Consider the following 27,336-nt stretch of genomic DNA (forward strand, 5'->3'; position numbering starts at 1 on the left):
CGTCTATACCTGTCGCAGAGATTACGTCTATACCTGTCACAGAGTGTACATCTATGCCTGTCGCAGAGTGTACGTCTATACCTGTCACAGAGTGTACATCTATGTCTGTTGCAGAATGTACGTCTATACCTGTCGCAGAGTTTACGTCTATACCTGTCGCAGAGTGTACGTCTATGCCTGTTACTTAGTGTAGGTCTATGCCTGTTGCAGAATGTATGTCTATACCTGTCTCAGAGTTTACGTCTATACCTGTCGCAGAGTGTAGGTCTATGCCTGTCTCAGAGTGTAGGTCTATGCCTGTCGCAGAGTGTAGGTCTCTGCCTGTTGCAGAGTGTAACTCTAGGCCTGTCGCAGAGTTTACGTCTATACCTGTCGCAGAGTGTACATCTATACCTGTCGCAGAGTGTACGTCTATGCCTGTCGCAGAGTGTACGTCTATGCCTGTCGCAGAGTGTACCTGTATGCCTGTTGCTGAGTGTAGGTCTATGCCTGTAACTGAGTGTAGGTCTATGCCTGTCGCAGAGTGTACGTCTATGCCTGTTGCTGAGTGTCGGTCTATGCCTGTTACTGAGTGTAGGTCTATGCCTGCTGCAGAATGTACGTCTATACCTGTCGCAGAGTGTACGACGTCTATGACTGTCGCAGAGTGTAGGTCTATGCCTTTTGCAGAGTTTACTTCTATGCCTGTTGCAGAATGTACGTCTATGCCTGTCGCAGAGTGTACGTGTATGCCTGTCGCAGAGTGTGCGTGTATGACTGTCGCAGAGTGTGCATGTATGCCTGTCGCAGAGTGTACGTGTATGCCTGTTACTGAGTGTAGGTCTATGCCTGTTGCAGAATGTACGTCTATACCTGTCGCAGAGTGTACGTCTATACCTGTCGCAGAGTGTAGGTCTATGCCTGTCTCAGAGTGTAGGTCTATGCCTGTCGCAGAGTGTAGGTCTCTGCCTGTTGCAGAGTGTAACTCTAGGCCTGTCGCAGAGTTTACGTCTATACCTGTCGCAGAGTGTACGTCTACGCCTGTTACTGAATGTAGGTCTATGCCTGTTGCAGAAGGTATGTCTATACCTGTCGCAGAGTATACATCTATGCCTGTCGCAGAGTGTACATCTATGCCTGCCACAGAATGTAGGTCTATGCCTTTCGCTGAGTGTAGGTCTATGCCTATTGCTGACTGTACGTCTAAGCCTGTTACTGAGTGAAGGTCTATGCCTGTCGCAGAGTGTACGTATATGCCTGTCACAGAGTGTACGTTTATGCCTGTCGCAGAGTGTAGGTCTATGCCTGTCGCACAGTGTACGTCTATGCCTGTCGCAAAGTGTACGTCTATGCCTGTCGCAGAGTGTAGGTCTATGCCTGTCGCACAGTGTACGTCTATGCCTGTCGCAAAGTGTACGTCTATGCCTGTTGCTGAGTGTAGGTCTATGCCTGTTACTGAGTGTAGGTCTATGCCTTTTGCAGAGTTTACGTCTATGCCTGTTGCAGAGTGTACATCTATGCCTGTTGCTGAGTGTAGGTCTATGCCTGTTACTGAGTGTAGGTCTATGCCTTTTGCAGAGTATACGTCTATGCCTGTTGCAGAGTGTATGTCTATGCCTGTTGCAGAGTGTACGTCTTTGCCTGTCGCAGAATGTACGTCTATGCCTGTCGCAGAGTGTACGTATATGCCTGTCGCAGAGTGTATGTCTATGCCTGTCGCACAGTGTACGTCTATGCCTGTCGCACAGTGTACGTCTATGCCTGTCACAGAGTGTACATCTATGCCTGTCGCAGAGTGTACGTCTATGCCTGTCGCAGAGTGTACGTCTATACCTGTCACAGAGTGTACGTCTATAACTGTCGCAGAGTTTACGTCTATGCCTGTTGTAGAGGGTACGTCTATGCCTGTTGCTGACTGTAGGTCTAAGCCTGTTACTGAGTGTAGGTCTATGCCTGTTGCAGAGTGTACGTGTATGCCTGTCGCAGAGTGTACGGGTATGCCTGTTACTGAGTGTAGATCTATGCCTGTTGCAGAATGTACGTCTATACCTTTCGCAGAGTTTACGTCTATACCTGTCGCAGAGTGTACGTCTATGCCTGTTACTGAGTGTAGGTCTATGCCTGTTGCAGAATGTACATCTATACCTGTCGCAGAGATTACGTCTATACCTGTCGCAGAGTGTACGTCCATGCCTGTCGCAGAGTGTACGTCTATGCCTGTCGCAGAGTGTACGTGTATGCCTGTTGCTGAGTGTAGGTCTATGCCTGTAACTGAGTGTAGGTCTATGCCTGTTGCAGAATGTACATCTATACCTGTCGCAGAGATTACGTCTATACCTGTCGCAGAGTGTACGTCCATGCCTGTCGCAGAGTGTACGTCTATGCCTGTCGCAGAGTGTACGTGTATGCCTGTTGCTGAGTGTAGGTCTATGCCTGTAACTGAGTGTAGGTCTATGCCTGTTGCAGAATGTACATCTATACCTGTCGCAGAGATTACGTCTATACCTGTCGCAGAGTGTACGTCTATGCCTGTCGCAGAGTGTACGTGTATGCCTGTTGCTGAGTGTAGGTCTATGCCTGTAACTGAGTGTAAGTCTATGCCTGTCGCAGAGTGTACGTCTATACCTGTTGCTGAGTGTAGCTCTCTGCCTGTTACTGAGTGTAGGTCTATGCCTTTTGCAGAGTTTACTTCTATGCCTGTTGCAGAGTGTACGTCTATGCCTGTCGCAGAGTGTACGTGTATGCCTGTCGCAGAGTGTGCGTGTATGACTGTCGCAGAACGTGCATGTATGCCTGTCGCAGAGTGTACATGTATGACTGTCGCAGAGTGTAGGTCTATGCCTGTCTCAGAGTGTAGGTCTATGCCTGTCGCAGAGTGTAGGTCTCTGCCTGTTGCAGAGTGTAACTCTAGGCCTGTCGCAGAGTGTACGTCTATGCCTGTCACAGAGTGTACGTTGATGCCTGTCGCAGAATGTAGGTCTATGCCTGTCGCAGAGTATACATCTATGCCTGTCGCAGAGTGTACATCTGTGCCTGCCGCAGAATGTAGGTCTATGCCTGTCGCTGAGTTTAGGTCTATGCCTTTTGCATAGTGTACGTCTATGCCTATTGCTGACTGTAGGTCTAAGCCTGTTACTGAGTGTAGGTCTATGCCTGTCGCAGAGTGTACGTATATACCTGTCACAGAGTGTACGTTTATGCCTGTCGCAGAGTGTAGGTCTATGCCTGTCGCAGAGTATACATCTATGACTGTCGCAGAGTGTACGTCTATGCCTGTCACAGAGTGTACGTCTATGCCTGTCGCAGAGTGTAGGTCTATGCCTTTTGCAGAGTTTACGTCTATGCCTGTCGCAGAGTGTACGTCTATGCCTGTCGCAGAGTGTACGTCTATACCTGTCGCAGAGTGTACGTCTATGCCTGTCGCACAGTGTACGTCTAAGCCTGTCGCAGAGTGTACGTCTATGCCTGTCGCAGAGTTTACGTCTATGCCTGTCGCAGAGTGTACGTCTTTACCTTTTGCAGAGTGTACGTCTATGCCTGTCGCAGAGTGTACGTCTAAGCCTGTCGCAGAGTGTACGTCTATGCCTGTTGCAGAGTGTACGTCTATGCCTTTCGCAGAATGTACGTCTATGCCTGTCGCAGCGTGTACGTATATGCCTGTCGCAGAGTGTAGGTCTATGACTGTCGCACAGTGTACGTCTATGCCTGTCGCACAGTGTACGTCTAAGCCTGTCGCAGAGTGTACGTCTATGCCTGTCGCAGAGTTTACGTCTATGCCTGTCGCAGAGTTTACGTCTATGCCTGTCGCAGAGTGTAGGTCTATGCCTGTCGCAGAGTGTAGGTCTATGCCTGTCGCAGAGTGTACGTCTATGCCTGTCGCACAGTGTACGTCTAAGCCTGTCGCAGAGTGTACGTCTATGCCTGTCGCAGAGTTTACGTCTATGCCTGTCGCAGAGTGTACGTCTTTACCTTTTGCAGAGTGTACGTCTATGCCTGTCGCAGAGTGTACGTCTATGCCTGTCGCAGAGTGTAGGTCTATGCCTGTCGCAGAGTGTACGTCTATGCCTGTCGCACAGTGTACGTCTAAGCCTGTCGCAGAGTGTACGTCTATGCCTGTCGCAGAGTGTAGGTCTATCCCTGTCGCAGAGTGTACGTCTATGCCTGTCGCACAGTGTAGGTCTATGACTGTCGCACAGTGTACGTCTATGCCTGTCGCACAGTGTACGTCTAAGCCTGTCGCAGAGTGTACGTCTTTACCTTTTGCAGAGTGTACGTCTTTACCTTTTGCAGAGTGTACGTCTATGCCTGTCGCAGAGTGTACGTCTATGCCTGTCGCAGAGTGTAGGTCTATGCCTGTCGCAGAGTGTACGTCTATGCCTGTCGCACAGTGTACGTCTAAGCCTGTCGCAGAGTGTACGTCTATGCCTGTCGCAGAGTTTACGTCTATGCCTGTCGCAGAGTGTACGTCTTTACCTTTTGCAGAGTGTACGTCTATGCCTGTCGCAGAGTGTACGTCTATGCCTGTCGCAGAGTGTACGTCTATGCCTGTCGCAGAGTGTAGGTCTATGCCTTTTGCAGAGTTTACGTCTATGCCTGTCGCAGAGTGTACGTCTATGCCTGTCGCAGAGTGTACGTCTATACCTGTCACAGAGTGTACGTTTATGCCTGTCGCAGAATGTAGGTCTATGTCTGTTGCAGAGTATACATCTATGCCTGTTGCAGAGTGTAGGTCTATGCCTGTCGCAGAGTGTACATCTATGCCTGTCGCAGAGTGAAGGTCTATGCCTGTCGCAGAGTGTACGTCTATACATGTCGCAGAGTGTACCTCTATGCCTGTCGCAGAGTGTAGGTCTATGCCTGTTACTGAATGTAGGTCTATTCCTGTCGCCGAATATAAGTCTATGCCTGTTGCAGAGTGTACGTCTATGCCTGTTGCAGAGTGTACGTTTATGCCTGTCGCAGAGTGTACGTCTATGCCTGTCGCAGAGAGTACGTCTGTGCCTGTCGCAGAGTGTGCGTCTGTACCTGTCGCAGAGTTTACGTCTATACCTGTCGCAGACTGTACGTCTATGCCTGTCGCAGAGTGTACGTGTATGCCTGTTGCTGATTGTAGGTCTATGCCTATTGCAGAGTGTAGGTCTATAACTGTCGCAGAGTGTACGTCTATGCCTGTCGCAGAGTGTAGGTCTTTGCCTTTTGCAGAATTTACATCTATGCCTGTTGCAGAGTGTATGTCTATCCCTGGTGCTGAGTTTAGGTCTATGCCTGTTACTGGGTATAGGTCTATGCCTGTTGCAAAGTGTACGTCTATGCATGTCGCAGAGTGTACGTCTATGCCTGCGGCAGAGTGTATGTCTATGCCTGTCTCACAGTGTACGTCTATGCCTGTCGCACAATGTACGTCTATACCTGTCGCAGAGTGTCCGTCTATACCTGTCGCAGAGTGTACGTCTATGCCTGTCGCCTAGTGTACGTGTATGCCTGTCGCAGAGTGTACGTGTATGCCTGTTGCTGAGTGTAGGTCTATGCCTGTTACTGAGTGTAGGTCTACGCCTGTTGCAGAATGTATGTCTATACCTGTTGCTGAGTGTATGTCTATGCCTGTTGCTGAGGGTAGGTCTATGCCTGTTACTGAGTGTAGGTCAATGCCTTTTGCAGAGTGTACGTCTATGCCTGTCTCCGAGTGTACGTGTATGCCTGTCGCAGAGTGTACGTGTATGCCTCTTGCTGAGTGTAGGTCTATGCCTGTTCCTGAGTGTAGGTCTATGCCTGTTGCAGAATGTACGTCTATACCTGTCGCAGAGTGTATGTCTATGCCTGTCGCAGAGTGTACGTGTATGCCTGTCGCAGAGTGTACGTGTATGCCGGTCGCAGAGTGTACGTGTATGCCTGTTGCTGAGTGTAGGTCTATGCCTGTTACTGAGTGTAGGTCTATGCCTGTCGCAGAGTGTAAGTCTATGCCTGTTGCTGAGAGTAGGTCTATGCCTGTTACTGAGTGTAGGTCTATGCCTGTTGCAGAATGTACGTCTTTACCTGTCGCAGAGTTTGCATCTATACCAGTCGCAGAGTGTACGTCTATGCCTGACGCAGAGTGTATGTGTATGCTTGTCGCAAAGTGTACGTGTATGCCTGTTGCTGAGTGTAGGTCTATGCCTTTTACTGAGTGTAGGTCTATGCATGTCGCAGAGTGTACGTCTATGCCTGTCGCAGAGTGTACGTCTATGCCTGTCGCAGAGTGTATGTCTATGCCTGTCGCAGAGTGTAGTTCTATGCCTTTTGCAGAGTTTACTTCTATGCCAGTTTCAGAGTGTACGTCTATGCCTGTCGCAGAGTGTACGTGTATACCTGTCGCAGAGTGTGCGTGTATGACTGTCGCAGAGTGTGCATGTATGCCTGTCGCAGAGTGTACGTGTATGACTGTCGCAGAGTGTAGGTCTATGCCTGTCGCAGAGTGTAGGTCTCTGCCTGTTGCAGAGTTTAACTCTATGCCTGTCACAGAATGTACGTCTATGCCTGTTACAGAGTGTACGTTGATGCCTGTCGCAGAATTTAGGTCTATGCCTGTCGCAAAGTATACATCTATGCCTGTCGCAGAGTGTACATCTATGCCTGCAGCAGAATGTAGGTCTATGCCTGTCGCAGAGTGTACGTCTATACCTGTCGAAGAGTGTACGTCTATGCCTGTCGCAGAGTGTACGATTATGCCTGTCGCATAGTGTACGTCTATACCTGTCGCAGAGTGTACGTCTATGCCTGTCGCCTAGTGTACGTGTATGCCTGTCGCAGAGCGTACGTGTATGCCTGTTGCTGAGTGTAGGTCTATGCCTGTTACTGAGTGTAGGTCTAAGCCTGTTGCAGAATGTACGTCTATACCTGTCGCAGAGTTTACGTCTATACCTGTCGCAGAGTGTAAGTCTATGCCTGTCGCAGAGTGTACGTCTATGCCTGTCGCAGAGTGTACGTGTATGCCTGTTGCTGAGTGTAGGTCTATGCCTGTAACTGAGTGTAGGTCTATGCCTGTCGCAGAGTGTACGTCTATGCCTGTTGCTGAGTGTAGGTCTATGCCTGTTACTGAGTGTAGGTCTATGTCTGCTGCAGAATGTACGTCTATACCTGTCGCAGAGTGTACGTCTATGACTGTCGCAGAGTGTAGGTCTATGCCTTTTGCAGAGTTTACGTCTATGCCTGTTGCAGAGTGTACGTCTATGCCTGTCGCAGAGTGTACGTGTATGCCTGTCGCAGAGTGTGCGTGTATGACTGTCGCAGAGTGTGCATGTATGCCTTTCGCAGAGTGTACGTGTATGACTGTCGCAGAGTGTAGGTCTATGCCTGTCTCCGAGTGTAGGTCTATGCCTGTCGCAGAGTGTAGGTCTCTGCCTGTTGCAGAGTGTAACTCTAGGCCTGTTGCTGACTGAAGGTGTAAGCCTGGTACTGAGTGTAGGTCCATACCTGTCGCAGAGTGTACATATATGCCTGTCACAGAGTGTACGTTTATTCCTGTCGCAGAGTGTAGGTCTATGCCTGTCGCAGAGTATACATCTATGCCTGTCGCAGAGGGTACGTCTATGCCTGTTTCAGAATGTACGTCTAAGCCTGTCACAGAGTGTACGTTGATGCCTGTCGCAGAATGTAGGTCTATGCCTGTCGCAGGGTATACATCTATGACTGTCGCAGAGTGTACATCTATGCCTGCCGCAGATGTAGGTCTATGCCTGTCGCTGAGTGTAGGTCTATGCCTGCCGCAGAGTGTACGTCTATGCCTGTTGCTGACTGTAGGTCTAAGCCTGTTACTGAGTATAGGTCCATGCTTGTCGCAGAGTGTACATATATGCCTGTCACAGAGTGTACGTTTATGCCTGTCGCAGAGTGTAGGTCTATGCCTGTCGCAGAGTATACATCTGTGCCTGTCGCAGAGTGTACGTCTATGCCTGTCGCAGAGTGTACGTCTATGCCTGTCGCAGAGTGTAGGTCTATGACTGTCGCAGAGTGTACATCTATGCCTGTTGCTTAGTGTAGGTCTAAGCCTGTTACTGAGTGTCGGTCTATGCCTGTTGCAGAGTGTACGTCTATGCCTGTCGCAGAGTGTAGGTCTATGCCTTTTGCAGAGTTTACGCCTATGCCTGTTGCAGAGTGTATGTCTATGCATGTTGCAGAGTGTAGGTCTATGCCTGTTACTGAGTGTAGGTCTATGCCTGTCGCAGAATGTACGTCTATGCCTGTCGCCGAATGTACGTCTATGCCTGTCGCAGAGTGTAGGTATATGCCTCTCGCAGAGTGTACGTCTATGCCTGTCGCACAGTGTACGTCTATGCCTGTTGCACAGTGTACGTCTATGCCTGTCGCAGAGTGTACGTCTATGCCTCTCGCAGAGGGTACGTCTATACCTGTCGCAGAGTTTACGTCTATGCCTGTCACAGAATGTACGTCTATGCCTGTCGCAGAGTGTACGTCTATGCCTGTCGCAGACTGTACGTCTATACCTGTCGCAGAGTGTACGTCTATACCTGTCGCAGAGTGTACGTCTATGCCTATCGCAGAGTTTAAGTCTATACCTGTCGCAGAGTTTACGTCTATGCCTGTTGTAGAGTGTACATCTATGCCTGTTGCTGAGTGTAGGTCTATGCCTGTCGCAGAATGTACGTCTATGCCTGTCGCAGAGTGTACATCTATGCCTGTCGCAGAGTGTACGTCTATGCCTGTCGCACAGTGTACGTCTATGCCTGTCACAGAGTGTACTTCTATACCTGTCGCAGAGTTTACGTCTATACCTGTCGCAGAGTGTACGTGTATGCCTGTCGCAGAGTGTACATGTATGCCTGTCGCAGAGTGTACGTTTATGCCTGTTACTGAGTGTAGGACTATGCCTGTTGTTGAGTGTACGTCTATACCTGTTGCTGAGTGTAGGTCTATGCCTGTTACTGAGTGTAGGTCAATGCCTTTTGCAGAGTGTACGTCTATGCCTGTCGCTGAGTGTACGTGTATGCCTGTCGCAGAGTGTACGTGTATGCCTTTTGCTGAGTGTAGGTCTATACCTGTTACTGAGTGTAGGTCTATGCCTGTTGCAGAATGTACGTCTATACCTGTCGCAGAGTGTATGTCTATGCCTGTCGCAGAGTGTACGTCTATGCCTGTCGCAGAGTGTACATCTATGCCTGTCGCAGAGTGTACGTGTATGCCTGTCGCAGAGTGTACGTCTATGCCTGTTGCTGAGAGTAGGTCTATGCCTGTTACTGAGTGTAGGTCTATGCCTGTTGCAGAATGTACAACTATACCTGTCGCAGAGTTTGCGTCTATACCAGTCGCAGAGTGTACGTCTATGCCTGACGCAGAGTGTACGTGTATGCCTGTCGCAGAGTGTACGTGTATGCCTGTTGCTGACTGTAGGTCTAAGCCTGGTACTGAGTGTAGGTCCATGCCTGTCGCAGAGTGTACATATATGCCTGTCACAGAGTGTACGTTTATGCCTGTCGCAGAGTGTAGATCTATGCCTGTCGCAGAGTATACATCTGTGCCTGTCGCAGAGTGTACGTCTATGCCTGTCGCAGAGTGTACGTCTATGCCTGTCGCAGAGTGTAGGTCTATGCCTGTCGCAGAGTGTACATCTATGCCTGTTGCTTAGTGTAGGTCTAAGCCTGTTACTGAGTGTCGGTCTATGCCTGTTGCAGAGTGTACGTCTATGCCTGTCGCAGAGTGTAGGTCTATGCCTTTTGCAGAGTTTAAGCCTATGCCTGTTGCAGAGTGTATGTCTATGCATGTTGCAGAGTGTAGGTCTATGCCTGTTACTGAGTGTAGGTCTATGCCTGTCGCAGAGTGTATGTCTATGCCTGTCGCCGAATGTACGTCTATGCCTGTCGCAGAGTGTAGGTATATGCCTGTCGCAGAGTGTACGTCTATGCCTGTCGCACAGTGTACGTCTTTGCCTGTTGCACAGTGTACGTCTATGCCTGTCGCAGAGTGTACGTCTATGCCTCTCGCAGAGGGTACGTCTATACCTGTCGCAGAGTTTACGTCTATGCCTGTCGCAGAGTGTACGTCTATGCCTGTCGCAGAGTGTACGTCTATGCCTGTCGCAGACTGTACGTCTATACCTGTCGCAGAGTGTACGTCTATACCTGTCGCAGAGTGTACGTCTATGCCTATCACAGAGTTTACGTCTATACCTGTCGCAGAGTTTACGTCTATGCCTGTTGTAGAGTGTAGGACTATGCCTGTTGTTGAGTGTACGTCTATACCTGTTACTGAGTGTAGGTCTATGCCTGTTACTGAGTGTAGGTCAATGCCTTTTGCAGAGTGTACGTCTATGCCTGTCGCTGAGTGTACGTGTATGCCTGTCGCAGAGTGTACGTGTATGCCTTTTGCTGAGTGTAGGTCTATACCTGTTACTGAGTGTAGGTCTATGCCTGTTGCAGAATGTACGTCTATACCTGTCGCAGAATGTACGTCTATGCCTGTCGCAGAGTGTAGGTCTATGCCTGTCGCAGAGTGTACGTCTATGCCTGTCGCAGAGTTTGCGTCTATACCAGTCGCAGAGTGTACGTCTATGCCTGACGCAGAGTGTACGTGTATGTCTGTCGCAGAGTGTACGTGTATGCCTGTTGCTGAGAGTAGGTCTATGCCTGTTACTGAGTGTAGGTCTATGCCTGTTGCAGAATGTACGTCTATACCTGTCGCAGAGTATACATCTATGCCTGTCGCAGAGTGTACGTTTATGCCTGTCGCAGAGTGTAGGTCTATGCCTGTCGCATAGTATATATCTATGCCTGTCGCAGAGTGTACATCTATGCCTGTTGCTTAGTGTAGGTCTAAGCCTGTTACTGAGTGTCGGTCTATGCCTGTTGCAGAGTGTACGTCTATGCCTGTCGCAGAGTGTAGGTCTATGCCTTTTGCAGATTTTTCGTCTATGCCTGTTGCAGAGTGTATGTCTATGCATGTTGCAGAGTGTAGGTCTATGCCTGTCGCAGAGTGTACGTCTATGCCTGTCGCAGAATGTATGTCTATGCCTGTCGCAGAGTGTACGTGTATGCCTGTCGCAGAGTGTACATCTATGCCTGTCGCACAGTGTACGTCTATGCCTGTCGCACAGTGTACGTCTATGCCTGTCGCAGAGTGTACGTCTATGCCTGTTGCAGAGTGTACGTGTATGCCTGTTGCTGAGTGTAGGTCTATGCCTGTAACTGAATGTAGGTCTATGCCTGTCGCAGAGTGTACATCTATGCCTGTTGCTGAGTGTAGGTCTATGCCTGTTACTGAGTGTAGGTCTATGCCTGCTGCAGAATGTACGTCTATACCTGTCGCAGAGTGTACGTCTATGACTGTCACAGAGTGTAGGTCTATGCCTTTTGCAGAGTTTACTTCTATGCCTGTTGCAGAGTGTACGTCTACGCCTGTCTCAGAGTGTACGTGTATGCCTGTCGCAGAGTGTGTGTGTATGACTGTCGCAGAGTATGTATTTATTCCTGTCGCAGAGTGTACGTGTATGACTGTCGCAGAGTGTAGGTCTATGCCTGTCTCAGAGTGTAGGTCTATGCCTGTCGCAGAGTGTAGGTCTCTGCCTGTTGCAGAGTGTAACTCTAGGCCTGTCGCAGAGTGTACATCTATACCTGTCGCAAAATGTACGTCTATGCCTGTCACAGAGTGTACGTTGATGCCTGTCGCAGAATGTAGGTCTATGCCTGTCGCAGAGTATACATCTATGCCTGTCGCAGAGTGTACATCTATGCCTGCCACAGAATGTAGGTCTATGCCTGTCGCTGAGTGTAGGTCTATGCCTTTTGCAGAGTGTACGTCTATGCCTATTGCTGACTGTGGGTCTAAGCCTGTTACTGAGTGTAGGTCTATGCCTGTCGCAGAGTGTACGTATATGCCTGTCACAGAGTGTGTGTAAGAATACATGGACAGAACAATGGAAAGGACACCATTGTAGGCATTTACTACAGGCCGCCTGTGCAAGCTGAAGATATGGATGAACTCTTTATGCATCAAATGGCCAAGTCCTCCAAAAAATATGACATAGTTGTCATGGGAGATTTCAACTATCCAGACATTTGTTGGGAATCTCTCTCAGGCAAAACTAACAGGTCAAGGAAATTCTTATCCTCTCTTGCTGACAACTTTATCTTCCAAAAGGTAAAGGAGAAAACAAGGGGAACTGCTACCTTGGATCTAATCCTTATAAACAGGGAGGAAATGGTTGAGGAGGTAAAAGTGGCTGGGACCCTAGGAGGTAGCGACCATGCTATTTTAAAATTTTGGATAACTAGAGGCGGAAGACCTGTGAAGACTCAGACGTCAAGGTTAGATTTCAGAAAGGCAGATTTTAAGGGATTCAGAAAGAGAATTGGAGGGATCCAATGGCTGGATATCCTTAAAGACAAAAATGTCCAGGAAGGATGGGAAATCTTGAAAAATGAAATTCTCAAAGCACAGTTGTTAACAATTCCGAAAAGAGGGAAGAATAGGAAGCATTTAAGGAAACCAGGATGGATGAACACAGAACTTAAGCACATGCTAAAAAGGAAGAAAAAAATGTTTATAAAATGGAAAGAGGGAGGCATATCTAAAGAAGAATATAATGCTGTCTGCAGAACCTGCAGGGCACAAATCAGATTATCTAAAGCTGAAAATGAATTGAGGCTTGCAAGAGATGTCAAAAGCAATAATAAAGGATTTTGGGGATATGTCAAAAGTAAAAGAAAAGTCAAAGATGCTATAGGATTTTTACAGGATGAAAATGATGAAATGGTAAGACAGGATGTTGAGAAGGCTGAACTTCTAAATTCCTATTTTGCATCTGTTTTCTCTCAGAAAGGAAATGTAACATCAACTGTTATTCACTGTCCTATTAAGGGAATAGAAGAATCCAGGATATCTATAAACAGAAAGATAGTGAGGAAACACTTAGCTAACCTAAATTAATTCAAGTCTCCAGGTCCAGATGAATTACACCCCAGAGTACTGAAGGAGATAGCAGAAGAAATTTTTGAACCCCTCTCCATAATCTTTGAAAATTCTTGGAGAACAGGAGAAGTGCCAGAAGACTGGAGAAGAGCAAATGTTGTTCCTATCTTCAAAAAGGGGAAGAAGGTGGACCCAGGCAACTATAGGCTGGTGAGTCTGACTTCTATACCAGGAAAGATCTTTGAACAAATTATTAAACAACATGTATGTCAATACCTGGATAAGAATGAAGTGATTAAACAGAGTCAGCATGGGTTTGTAACTAATAAGTCATGTCAGACTAATTTAATTTCCTTCTATGATGGTATTACTGATTGGGTGGATCAAGGAAATGCTGTAGATATAGTATATCTTGACTTCAGCAAAGCATTTGACAAAGTCTCTCATACAATCCTTATTGAAAAAATGACTAAGTATGGAATGGACAAGGCAACTGTTAGGTGGATTCATAACTGGCTTAGTGATCGGACCCAAAGAGTGGTCGTAAATGGCTGCACATCCAGTTGGAAGAATGTCTCAAGTGGGGTACCACAGGACTCTGTCCTGGGCCCTGTATTGTTCAACATCTTTATCAACGATTTAGATGAAGGAATTGAGGGTAAACTGATTAAATTTGCTGATGACACAAAGCTAGGAGGGATAGCTAATACTAGAGAAGAGAGAGAGAGGATTCAAAAAGATTTAAATAAACTGGAGAAGTGGGCAGCAACTAACAGAATGGTTTTTAACAGGGAGAAATGCAAAGTACTACATCTGGGCAATAAAAATGAAAAAAGCATTTATAGAATGGGAGGAATAGGGCTAAGTGACAGCACATGTGAAAAAGACTTGGGTATACTAATAGATCACAGACTGAATATGAGTCAACAGTGTGATGCAGCAGCAAAAAAGGCAAATGCAATTCTAGGATGTATTAACAGAAGCATACAGTCTAGATCATGTGAAGTAATTATTTCCCTCTACTCCTCTTTGGTCAGACCTCATCTGGAATATTGTGTCCAATTTTGGGCACCACATTTTAAAAAAGACATCAACAAACTGGAGCAAGTTCAGAAAAGAGCGACCAGAATGGTGACCGGTCTGCAAACCCTGTCTTATGAGGAAAGGTTGCAGGATTTGGGAATGTTTAGTTTGCAAAAGAGAAGACTGAGAGGAGACTTAATAGCTGTCTACAAATATCTAAAGGGCTGTCACATTGTAGAAGGATCAACTTTATTCTCATTTGCACAAGAAAAGACTAGAAGCAATGGGATGAAGCTGAATGGGAGGAGACACAGATTAGATATTAGAGAAAACTTTTTGACAGTTAGAGTGATCAATGAGTGGAACAGGCTGCCACGAGAAGTGGTGAGTTCTCCTTCAATGGAAGTCTTCAAACAGAGGCTGGACAGACATCTAACTGGGATGATTTAGCGAATCCTGCGTTGAGCAGGGGGTTGGACCAGATGGCCCAGGAGGTCCCTTCCAACTCTACGATTCTATGATTCTATGATTCTATGATTCTATGATTCTATGATATGCCTGTCGCAGAGTGTACGTCTATGCCTGTCGCAGAGTGTACATCTATGCCTGTCGCAGAGTGTACATCTATGCCTGTTGCAGAGTGTAGGTCTATGCCTGTCACAGAATGTACGTCTATGCCTGTCGCAGAGTGTACGTATATGCCTGTCGCAGAGTGTACGTCTATGCCTGTCGCAAAGTGTACGTCTATGCTTGTCGCACAGTGTACGTCTATGCCTGTCGCAGAGTGTACGTCTATGCCTGTCGCAGAGTTTACGTCTATGCCTGTAACAGAGTGTACGTCTATACCTGTCGCAGAGTGTACGTCTAAGCCTGTCGCAGAGTGTACGTCTATGCCTGTCGCACAGTGTACGTCTATGCCTGTCGCACAGTGTACGTCTATACCTGTCGCAGAGTTTACGTCTATGCCTGTCGCAGAGTGTACGTTTATGCCTGTCGCAGAATGTACGTCTATACTTGTCGCAGAGTTTACGTCTATACCTGTCGCAGAGTTTACGTCTATACCTGTCGCAGAGTGTACGTCTATGCCTGTCGCAGAGTGTACGTCTATGCCTGTCGCAGAGTGTACGTCTATGCCTGTCGCAGAGTGTACGTCTATACCTGTCGCAGAGTTTACGTCTATACCTGTCGTAGAGTGTACGACTATGCCTGTTACTGAGTGTAGGTCTATACCTGTCGCAGAAATTACGTCTATACCTGTCGCAGAGTGTACGTCTATCCCTGTCGCAGAGTGTACGTCTATGCCTGTCGCAGAGTGTACGTCTATGCCTGTTGCTGAGTGTAGGTCTATGCCTGTTGCAGAATGTACGTCTATACCTGTCGCAGAGTGTACGTCTATGACTGTCGTAGAGTGTAGGTCTATGCCTTTTGCAGAGTTTACGTCTATACCTGTCGTAGAGTGTACGACTATGCCTGTTACTGAGTGTAGGTCTATACCTGTCGCAGAAATTACGTCTATACCTGTCGCAGAGTGTACGTCTATCCCTGTCGCAGAGTGTACGTCTATGCCTGTCGCAGAGTGTACGTCTATGCCTGTTACTGAGTGTAGGTCTATGCCTGTTGCAGAATGTACGTCTATACCTGTCGCAGAGTGTACGTCTATGACTGTCGTAGAGTGTAGGTCTATGCCTTTTGCAGAGTGTACGTCTATGCCTGTCGCAGAGTGTGCGTGTATGACTGTCGCAGAGTGTGCATGTATGCCTCTCGCAGAGTGTACGTCTATGCCTGTCGCAGAGATTACGTCTATACCTGTCGCAGAGTGTACGTCTATGACTGTCGCAGAGTGTACGTCTATGCCTGTCGCAGAGTGTACGTGTATGCCTGTTGCTGAGTGTAGGTCTATGCCTGTAACTGAGTGTAGGTCTATGCCTGTCGCAGAGTGTACGTCTATGCCTGTTGCTGAGTGTAGGTCTATGCCTGTTACTGAGTGTAGGTCTATGTCTGTTGCAGAATGTACGTCTATACCTGTCGCAGAGTGTACGTCTATACCTGTTACTGAGTGTAGGTCTATGCCTGTTACTGAGTGTAGGTCTATGCCTGCTGCAGAATGTACGTCTATACCTGTTGCTGAGTGTAGGTCTATGCCTGTTGCTGAGTGTAGGTCTATGCCTGTTACTGAGTGTAGGTCTATGCCTGCTGCAGAATGTACGTCTACACCTGTCGCAGAGTGTACGTCTATGACTGTCGCAGAGTGTAGGTCTATGCCATTTGCAGAGTTTACTTCTATGCCTGTTGCAGAGTGTACGTCTACGCCTGTCTCAGAGTGTACGTGTATGCCTGTCACAGAGTGTGCGTGTATGACTGTCGCAGAGTGTGTATGTATTCCTGTCGCAGAGTGTACGTGTATGACTGTCGCAGAGTGTAGGTCTATGCCTGTCTCAGAGTGTAGGTCTATGCCTGTCTCAGAGTGTAGGTCTCTGCCTATTGCAGAGTGTAACTCTAGGCCTGTCGCAGAGTGTACATCTATACCTGTCGCAGAATGTACGTCTATGCCTGTCACAGAGTGTACGTTGATGCCTGTCGCAGAATGTAGGTCTATGCCTGTCGCAGAGTATACATCTATGCCTGTCGCAGAGTGTACATCTATGCCTGTCACAGAATGTAGGTCTATGCCTGTCACTGAGTGTACGTATATGCCTGTCACAGAGTGTACGTTTATGCCTGTCGCAGAGTGTAGGTTTATGCCTGTCGCAGAATATACATCTACGACTGTCGCAGAGTGTACCTCTATGCCTGTCGCAGAGTGTACGTCTATGCCTGTCGCAGAGTGTACATCTATGCATGTTGCAGAGTGTAGGTCTATGCCTGTCACAGAATGTACGTCTATGCCTGTCGCAGAGTGTACGTATATGCCTGTCGCAGAGTGTACGTCTATGCCTGTCGCACAGTGTACGTCTCTTCCTGTCGCACAGTGTACGTCTATGCCTGTCGCAGAGTGTACGTCTATGCCTGTCGCAGAGTTTACGTCTATGCCTGTCGCAGAGTGTACGTCTATACCTGTCGCAGAGTGTACGTCTATGCCTGTCGCAGAGTGTACGTCTATGTCTGTCGCACAGTGTACGTCTATGCCTGTCGCACAGTGTACGTCTATACCTGTCGCAGAGTTTACGTCTATGCCTGTCGCAGAGTGTACATCTATGCCTGTCGCAGAATGTACGTCTATACCTGTCGCAGAGTTTACGTCTATACCTGTCGCAGAGTGTACGTCTATGCCTTTCGCAGAGTGTACGTCTATGCCTGTCGCAGAGTGTACATCTATGCCTGTCGCAGAGTGTACGTCTTGTCACGTCTCCGTCAGATTTGGGGCCTGCTGTTCCGGTCGCAGCCACTAGGAGGCGCCGGGCCGCCACTTCGCCGTCAGACTCGGGGACGGCTGTTCCTGCCTCGGCCACTGGGAGGCGCCGTGGTTCTATTACGTCGCCGTCAGACTCGGGGCCTATGGTTCCAGCTTTAGCCACTAGGAGGCGCCGGTCTGTCACGTCACCGTTGGATTCGAGGCCTGCTGTTCCAGTCACGGCCACTAGGAGGCGCCAGACCGCCACTTCACTGTCAGACTCGGGGACGGCTGTTCCTGCCTCGGCCACTGGGAGGTGCCGTGGTCCGCCCGTGAGTTATGGTGGTGACAGAGAAGTGGCTCCTGCGCAGGCATCTGGTGGGCGCAGGCTCCGCCCCTCTGTCAGTCATCAGGGGGTTACTGCAACTCCATCTGGCCTGGTCCTGGGGGCGGCCCTAATGACATCACCAGTCCAGGAACCTGTGAGGGATGACCTGATCCCTCAAATACCTTGGGACTGGTCTTGCAAGCCGCCGGATATATTCTTGGTTCCCCTGTGTGTTACTTAGTGATTGATTTCTGTTTGACTCTGACCTCAGCCTGGATTTCTGACCCCTCTTTTGCCTGACGATTCTGTACTTCTGCTACTCTCCTGGTTTGTGACCTTGGCCTGGATATTCTGACTCTGCTACTTCCTAACGATTCTGTACCTCTGCCGCCCTCCTGGTTTTTGACTCTGACCTTGGTCTGAAATTGACTCTGCTATTGCCTGCCGTTTTTGTACTTCCCTCTGACGACCGTCCTGCTCTGGCCGCTGCTCCTATTCAGACAGCACCTCCTGGGCTCTGTTGTAAATCCAGATCCCTGTATAGGGGTAAAGGGTATCAGTGTTTCTCGGGGTGTTGCCTGGCTGCAGCCCAGAACCGCAGACGGACGTTACACGTCTATACCTGTCGCAGAGTTTACGTCTATACCTGTCGTAGAGTGTACGACTATGCCTGTTACTGAGTGTAGGTCTATGCCTGCTGCAGAATGTACGTCTATACCTGTCGCAGAGATTACGTCTATGCCTGTCGCAGAGATTACGTCTATGCCTGTCGCAGAGTGTACGTGTATGCCTGTCGCAGAGTGTACGTGTATGCCTGTCGCAGAGTGTGCGTGTATGACTGTCGCAGAGTGTGCATGTATGCCTCTCGCAGAGTGTACGTGTATGACTGTCTCAGAGTGTAGGTGTATGCCTGTCGCAGAGTGTAGGTCTATGCCTGTTGCAGAGTGTACGTCTATGCCTGTTGCAGAGTGTACGTCTATGCCTGTTGCAGAGTGTACGTCTATGCCTGTTGCAGAGTGTACGTCTATTCCTGTCGCAGAGTGTACGTCTATACCTGTCACAGAGTTTACGTCTATACCTGTCTCAGAGTTTACATCTATACCTGTCGCAGAGTGTAGGTCTATGCCTGTCGCAGAGTGTAGGTCTATGCCTGTCGCAGAGTGTAGGTCTATGCCTGTCGCAGAGTGTAGGTCTATGCCTGTTGCTGAGTGTAGGTCTATGCCTGTTACTGAATGTAGGTCTATGCCTGTTGCAGAATGTACGTCTATACCTGTCGCAGAGTGTACGTGTATGCCTGTTGCTGAGTGTAGGTCTATGCCTGTTACTGAGTGTAGGTCTATGCCTGTCGCAGAGTGTAGGTCTATGCCTGTTGCTGCGTGTATGTCTATGCCTGCTGCAGAGTGTATGTCTATGCCCGTTACTGATTGTACGTACTGTATATTAGATTGTAAGCTAGGAGCAGGGTTTATATTGTATATTATAGTGTAAGGCCCTTGGAGCAGGGTGTACATTGTATATTAGATTGTAAGCTCCTAGCAGCAGGGTGTATATTATATATTAGAGTGTAAGCTCCTAGGAGCATGGTGTATATTGTATATTAGATTGTAAGCTCCTAGCAGCAGGGTGTATATTATATATTAGAGTGTAAGCTCCTAGGAGCATGGTGTATATTGTATATTAGATTGTAAGATCCTAGGAGCAAGGTTCATTTATCTTTTCCCTTCCAGATCGACTCTCCTGAGCTTATAATACGTGCAGATATACAGCAATATGCAGCAGGACTGATGTGATCCAGGGAAATATCCGATCGCCACAGCTGGGGTCAGGAAGGAATTTTTTCCCCCCCTGAGGCAGAACTCTCCGGGGGGTTTCTTCGCCTTCCTCTGGATCTTGTGGTCCAGTGTCTCTCAGCCGGTCCTCAATGCCCACAGCTAGTTCTGTGGTCTGTATAGAGACTGACCTGAGAGTCATTTTGATCATGGTTTAATTTCTTAAATGGCCGGTAATATTTTTATTACAGTGTTGCTTATTGCTATTCCAATAAAAAAACAATAAGAAAAAAAGGAAAGTGTCATGGGAGCTTTTTTCTATTCACTTCATTTTTACACAGTTACAATGATGGAAGTGATCATTACTACCCTCAGTACTCTATAAGTTGAACCAGGAATTATAGGGGGCGCCATTTACGCCATTTACAGAAGGCAGACCACATAAATCTCCACCCATTGTGGTATCGTAATGTCAACTCCTGTCCGAAGATACATTGAAAGTGTTATGGAGGTAGTGCCCTAAAATAGTATATATTTGATATAGAGTCACTGCACACGTTGATTTTGCTCAAAGTGAAATATTTTTATTTTTATTTGACGGTGAGGAAGCAACAGCTGACGTTTCGGCCTGACAATGGCCTTTATCACATAGTCGCTGAAAAAATAGAAAAAATAAAATATATACAGTAAAAATCAAGGAAATATATATATAATATATACAGTATACAAAATACAGAACAAGTATCTCCAAAAGGTGCATTCACGATAAATAAAATGCCGTATGATCACTTGGGAACATAGAGATACTTTGAAACAAGAAAAGAGGAAAAGGACATGGCGGCAGACAAAACACTACTACATAAAGGAAAAATTGAGATGAGGTCATACCCCTTTCGAGAAGAGAGTTTGTGGTCACCGGTTAAATAGTGTCACTGCTAGGCAATATCTCTAAAATTTGTGGATCATCCTGTAAGTGAGAGTAAATGGAGGCATAGTTAGATTGCAACCAAAAATGTGTACCCTCTTAAGGGAGTATATAATTCTGGCTAAATTGTCAGAAAACATGTATCCCTATATTGTCATATTAGAATTAGATATGGTTGTAATTGCTGAAAAGTAGAATACCGTATAAGCCATATAGTGAAAAGAGTACAGCATTACTTATCAATCTGTTTCTGTTATTATTATGGCTATAGAAATTGCTTAAAACAATGTGGCCAGTGGTGAGGTGTTTGGTATTGTACATTGGATTAAATACCTCTGTGGCCAGTGGTCCTGGTTCCTGAGAAGCCAAAATTTGAGGAAGTGAGCCCGAGCTACATTAAATGGAAAAAATGTCCCCATAAGTATGTACAAAAAAACAACTTTATTGGTGGTATAGCGGTGGTCCCTTAGAGGGATAGTACTTACGATCATAGGTGGTGCAGTGGGGGATGCAGGCACCGCCGTGCCTATGCAGTGAATGAGCACTGTGTCTCTGGTGGCGCTCTTAACAATGCCCGGGCCGATCACATGACCGGAAGTGATGTAGGACGCCGGCGCGTGCGCAGTTGCACGCAGCCTTGTCGCCCTATCTGGTAAACCACCAAAAACATGGCGCGCGATGCGCACGCATGCGCAGTGACACATGATCGGGATTCTTAGATATATGGGAGCCGCCAAGGGGCAGAAACCAAAATCTAACAGTTGCATTATAAGCGGGGAGATCTCAAAAGAGTACTGAGAGGACAGGCTCTGTATGGGGGAGATCGGTGGGCAAAAATACACCTTATGATACACACAATTTTAAGGCACATGGGGTTTAAGCAAATAATGTAGTTACAGCGGCATATTACATAGTGCAGACAAATCATAGAGGAGACAACTTATCCACTACTTGGTCCCAAATCTGCTGCATTCTCTCTACAACAGAATCCACACCTGGGCGGGCAGAAGCTTCTACCTGCCCCGAAGAAAATCGAGGATGAAACCCAAAGTTACAAAAGAAAGGAGACATCAAAGTGGCAGAGCTAGCCCTATTGTTTAGCCAAATTCGGCTAAGAGCAAAAATGAGACCCAATCATCCTGATCAGCAGATATGAAACATCTCAAATAGGACTCCAACGTCTGGTTTGTTCTCTCAGTCTGCCCATTGGTCTGAGGATGAAATGCAGAGGAGAAAGACAACAGAATTCGCAGTTTGGAACAAAAAGCCCTCCAAAATCTGGAAACAAACTGGACTCCTCTGTCCGACACAATGTTCTCAGGAATCCCGTGCAAATGAACCACTTGTTGTAAAAACAAGGGCACCTACTCAGAAGAAGATGGCAACTTTGGGAGTGGTACAAGATGGACCATCTTAGAAAATCTATCTCAGATCAACCAAACAACAGTCATTCTCTGAGAGACTGGGAGATCAGAGATAAAATTCATTGAGATATGGGTCCATGGCCTCCTGGGCACCGGCAGGGGCATCAACAAACCACTAGCACGAGAACAGGGCTTAGACCGAGAACAAGTCCCACAGGACTGCACAAAATTCCTGACATCACGAGATAATGCAGGCCACCAAAAAGACGAACTCACCAAATCTCTGGTACCAAAGATACCTGGATGACCAGCCAACACGGAGCAATGAATTTCAGACATTACTCTTTTTCTCTACTGGTCAGGGACATACAATTTTCCCATAGGGCATCGTTTAGGTTTATCCTCCTGAAATTCCTCCAGGGCACGTCTCAAATCAGGAGAGATGGCGGAAAGAACTACACCCTCATTTAGAATGGTCATAGGCTCGGTCACGTCAAGAGAATCCGCAAAGAAACTCCTAGAAAGGGCATCTGCCTTAACATTCTTATTGCCCGGAAGAAAGGAGACCACAAAATTAAAACGCGTGAAAAACAAGGCCCTCCTAGCCTGTCTAGGATTCAAGCTCTTGGCTGATTCAAGATAAATCACATTTTTGTGATGGGTGAGGACCACAACTTGATGTCTGGCTCCCTCCAACCAATGTCTCCACTCTTCAAATGCGCACTTCATGTCCAATAATTCCCGATTCCCCACGTCATAGTTATGTTCAGATGGAGAAAATTTTTGAGAAAAGAAGGCACAGGGATTCATCTTAGAGGCTAGCGGATCTCTCTGAGACAAAATGGCTCCTGCACCAATCTTAGAAGCATCTATCTCCACCTGGAAAAGAAGTGAAACATCAGGTTGCCATAGAACTGGAGCAGAAGTGAATCTCTGCTTAAGCTCCTGAAATTTCGAGACTGCCTCTGAAGACCAATTTACCACATCAGCGCCCTTTTTGGTCAAATCCGTCAAAGGTATAACAATACCAGAAAAATTACTTATAAATTTACGCTAGAAATTAGCAAAACCCAAAAACTTCTGAAGAGCCTTCAGAGAAGTGGGCTGAACTCAATCATAAATGGCCTGTACCTTGGCTGGGTCCATCTCAATAGCAGATGGGGACAAAATTAATCCCAAAAACGAAATCCTCTGTACACCAAAAAGACATTTTGATCCCTTAACATACAGAGTATTTTCCCTCAAAATCCAGAACACAGTCCGGACATGTTCCACATGAGAATCCCAATCACTGGAAAAAATTAAAATATCATCCAGATAAATGATCAAAAACTTATCCACAAGGTCCCGAAAAATATCGTTCATAAAAGATTGGAAGATGGAATGGGCATTAGTGAGCCCAAAAGGCATCACCAGGTACTCAAAATGTCCCTCCGGAGTATTAAACGCCATCTTCCATTCATCCCCGTGCTTGATGCGAATAAGATTATATGCCCCCCTGAGGTCAAGTTTAGTAAGTAAATCAGAAATCAGGAGTAACGGGTACTGATATTTAGCAGTGATCTTGTTAAGGGAACGATAGTCAATACATGGCCTTAATGAGCCATCTTTTTTGGCCACACAGAAAAAAACAGTACCCAAAGGCGAAGAGGATGGTCTGATATAACCCTTCTCCAATGATTCCTTGATATAAGATCGCATAGCATCATGTTCAGATACAGATAAGTTGAAAAGTCAAACCTTGGGAAATTTACAATCGGGCATTAACTCAATTGCGCAGTCATAACTCCTATGAAGAGGCAAAGACGCACACTTACTCTCACTAAATACATCAGAAAAATCAGCCAAATAGTCAGGAACGTCTTGAGACTGGGGAGAGGTGGAGAAAACAGGAGTGTCACTAAGAACACATTGCAACCCCAACTCACCACAGACAGAGATTTCCAATCTAAAACAGGATTATGGGTTTGCAACCAAGGAAAACCCAGTACAATAGTATCATGTAAATTGTGCAACACCAAAAATTTACTATTTTCTTGATGGTCCGGGGCGACCCGCATTACCACCTGGTTCCAAAACTGGGGTTTATTCTCCGCCAAAGGGGTAGCATCAATCCCCCTCTAGGGAATAGGGGTTCTCAGGGGCACCATGGGGAAACCACAACGCTTGGCAAAGTCAAGATCCATCAGATTCAAAGCTGCTCCAGAATCCACAAAGGCCTTAGCAGAAAAAGTAGACAAGGAGCAGATCAAGGTAATCGCCAAAAGGAAGTTAGGCTGTATACTGCCCACCGCAAATGCGTGAGCAAAACGTTTTTCTCGTTTAGGGCAGAAATAACATGAGAGGCGTCCCCACAAAAGATGCATAACTTATTACGCCTTCTAAACTCTTGACATTGCGTCCTAGACAAAACCCTGTCACATTGCATGGGTTCAGACGTTTGTTCAAAAGGCAGCACCGCCTCTCGCGTACTTTTACGTTCACGTAAATGTCGATCAATTTGAATGGCCAATGACATGGAGTCGTTAAGACGAGACGGGACAGGAAATCCCACCATAACATCTTTTACGGTTTCTGCCAGACCTTTCCGAAAGAGAGCTGCTAGGGCATCCTCATTCCATTTAGTAAGGATAGCCCACTTTCGGAACTTCTGGCAGTATAACTCCGCAGCATCCTGACTCTGGTTCAATGCCAATAAGGTCTTCCCAGCTTGATCAATAGTATTAGATTCATCATACAACAACGCCAGGGCCTGAAAAAACACATCAACATTAGCCAGAATAGGATCTCCAGGTGTCAGAGAAAAAGCCCAATCCTGGGGATTGCCGCGCAGCAGTGAGATGACAATTTTAACCTGCTGCACCGAGCTCCCCGATGAATTAGGCTTCAAGGCAAGAAATAGTTTACAGTTATTCTTGAAGATCAAAAATTTATACCGATCCCCAGAAAACACATTGGGAGTAGGGATCTTTGGTTCTACAGCAAAAGATTGAGCAAGATAGGCAGAAATTCCCATCACTTCAGCAGCGAGCTGCTCAACACAATCGGATAATTGCTTAGTCTCCATTAAAGAAAAATAATTCCTCCTACGGCCCCAGAGAAAAAGAGGAAAATATATATAAAAAAAAAATCTGACACTTTTTTTGTTTTCTTTGCAATTCTTTCCTTCTTTTGAGTACCCTAGAGTCTGCAGTTAGCCTGGTGTTTCTGTTATGAATGGGTCACCGAGGAGGATGGCAGGAACAGGCTAAGCCACCAGAAGGCCAGAGAGGTTGGTAACTAAGCGGATTGCAGACCCCTGATCCTATCCACACAACTAGCAGTAGCCGTGGAGCGTTCCTGCGATGCCCTAGATGCTTCGTCACAGCCGGAGTACTAACTCAGCCTAAAGACAGAAAGATGAAATCTAAACTGCCCCGGAGCAGATCCCCAAAGGAATAGACAGCCCCCAAACATATATTGTCGGTGAGACAAGATGAGACACAAACACAGGCAGAGAACAGACTGAGCAAACGGTGGGGCCCAAGCTGTCTAGACAGGACAGAACAGAAAAACATACTGTCTGCAATCACGCACAAAACTCTGGAAAGGTCCAACACTTCTGATATACAAAAAAAACCTGAGGCCACACGATCTCACCCCCGCTAGATCAGCACTCTGGTATAAACCGGCAGCAAGCAAAAAGATACTAACATAAAAGGGGACTGAACTAGCTGCAACATATGAAGCAGGGCCCAGCACTGCCCCCAGCAGGGAGCACGCTGAACCCTAAGAGCAAAACAGAAAGCAAAAAAAGACACAACCAGATTAGATGCAAAGGATTAGCAAAAGAATCACTTAGCTGAACATGCAGATCAGGCAGGGGACAAAAGAGCTCCAAATGCACACAGAGGAAAAAATCACAAGCAACCTTCAAGAGCAGCCAGCTCCATTATATGCTCCCAGCCAGCAATCCCAGATTCCCAATTATCATCGTCAGGTGGAGAACCTCCATCCACCTGGCCAGCTCCACTACTCTCAGTAACCAGCAGAGGGAGCTTCGGCTCAGAAATCTGTGCAAGGGAGTTCACAACACCCTAAACTCCTCTATTTCATGTCCTGATCTGGTTGTACATCACTACAATGTGCTTCACCCCCTTACATTCCTCCTTTCTTTTTGCTCGCAATTCCACAGGCGAGAATTTCTGAAGTTCCTTTTGACAATCTTCCAATCCCTGCACAATCTGCTGCCAGGTGAACTCATCCTGATTGTATCGAACGGGGGTACACCAGCTGTTGAACGTTCAGAGCATCTCAATTCAGCAGGGGTCGTGTTGTCAGCTGCTGTGGGAGGAACGGGAGTCTGGGCCACTCCTGGCACATTGGTAGTTTCAGGCACCAGCCCTGTTTCCGGGTCCCCTGGGGGAAGTTGGATATCTTCTTCGTCTTCAACATCAACATTAACCACTGGTACGGCTGATGGAGGCATTGGGGACAATGGAACTGGTTCAGGATCTAGAGACAAACAAGGATGCAGCATATTCCGATGCAGCGTACAAGTGGGGGCCCCTTCGTCTGTTTCCGTCCGGACCTCGTAGATGGGACCCTTTCTGCCAAGTTGCCGCCTCACCCTGTATGGTCTTTTCTCCCACCGGCACTCCAATTTATTGTGTGGGCATTTTTCCCCCACCAGGACTCGATCTCCGATTCTGCACTAGCTGATGGATAGTCTGTAGCCGATGACGGTGGTCTTGAACCCAGTATACCCCCGTCCGTGGGTAGTCCTCCTCGGTCTCCAACTTCAACTCTGCCAACTCCTTCCCGAACCGCCCAAAGAACAGAGAGTAGGGTGTGAAGCCAGTGGTGCTGTATTTCCGATTGTTATATACCCACACCAATTCGGGCACGTACTCAGTTCAACAGGCCTTCTGTTCCTCTTCCAGAGTCCTCAGCATTTGGATCAGGGTGCGGTTAAATCTCTCACAAGCTCCGTTTCCTGTGGATGATAAGGAGTTGTCCCAGACTTATTGATCTTGAACAGCTGGTGCAGCTCCTCCATCACCTTTCCGAGGAAGCAGGCCCCCTGATCGGAATGGATGCGTTTGGGGCACCTGTACACCTGAATGAAGTGTTTGCAGATTGCGTAAGAAGCAGACTCGTCTGGTCCCATGTAGGTGTCACTACGGCAAACTTGGTAAAATGGTCTATCATCACTAAACAGTGCTCATAGCCTTGGTGCGTGGGTCCAATTGTCAGGTAATCTATGGCCAGCCGGTCCATAAGGCCAGAGGACTTCACCGACTCTGTGGGGGCCCGTTGTTCCAGTGGTTTGACCAGTTCACAATCCTGGCATTGTTGGCAGACCCTTTCCATGATGTTCCTCAGATTGGGATGATAAAACAGGCGCTGCAACCACTGGAAGGTTTTCTCTGGCCCAAAGTGCGCTCCTTTCTCATGCGCTTCTGTAGCCACCTGGTCTACCAGGGACGAAGGAATAACTGTCTGCCAGGCAATGCCGAGTTCTGATTGGAGGAACGTTTTTCTGTACAGAATACCATCCCGCAACCGTAGTCTTTCCCACTGATGCAGCATCTTCAGCATCTCAGGTGAAGCAGACCTTCTTTCGCTTTGGCTAGGCCCCCGTCTAGACACAACCCACTGTCTTAACGGAGCTATCACCTGATCCTCCTGCTGTATTCGGACCCACTCATCGCGGGGCTGTTCCAGCAAAGTCACATGGA

This window comes from Dendrobates tinctorius, unplaced genomic scaffold (assembly GCF_039654945.1).
Source record: "Dendrobates tinctorius isolate UK_male_01 unplaced genomic scaffold, ASM3965494v1 ptg000258l, whole genome shotgun sequence".
NCBI lineage: Eukaryota > Metazoa > Chordata > Amphibia > Anura > Dendrobatidae > Dendrobates > Dendrobates tinctorius.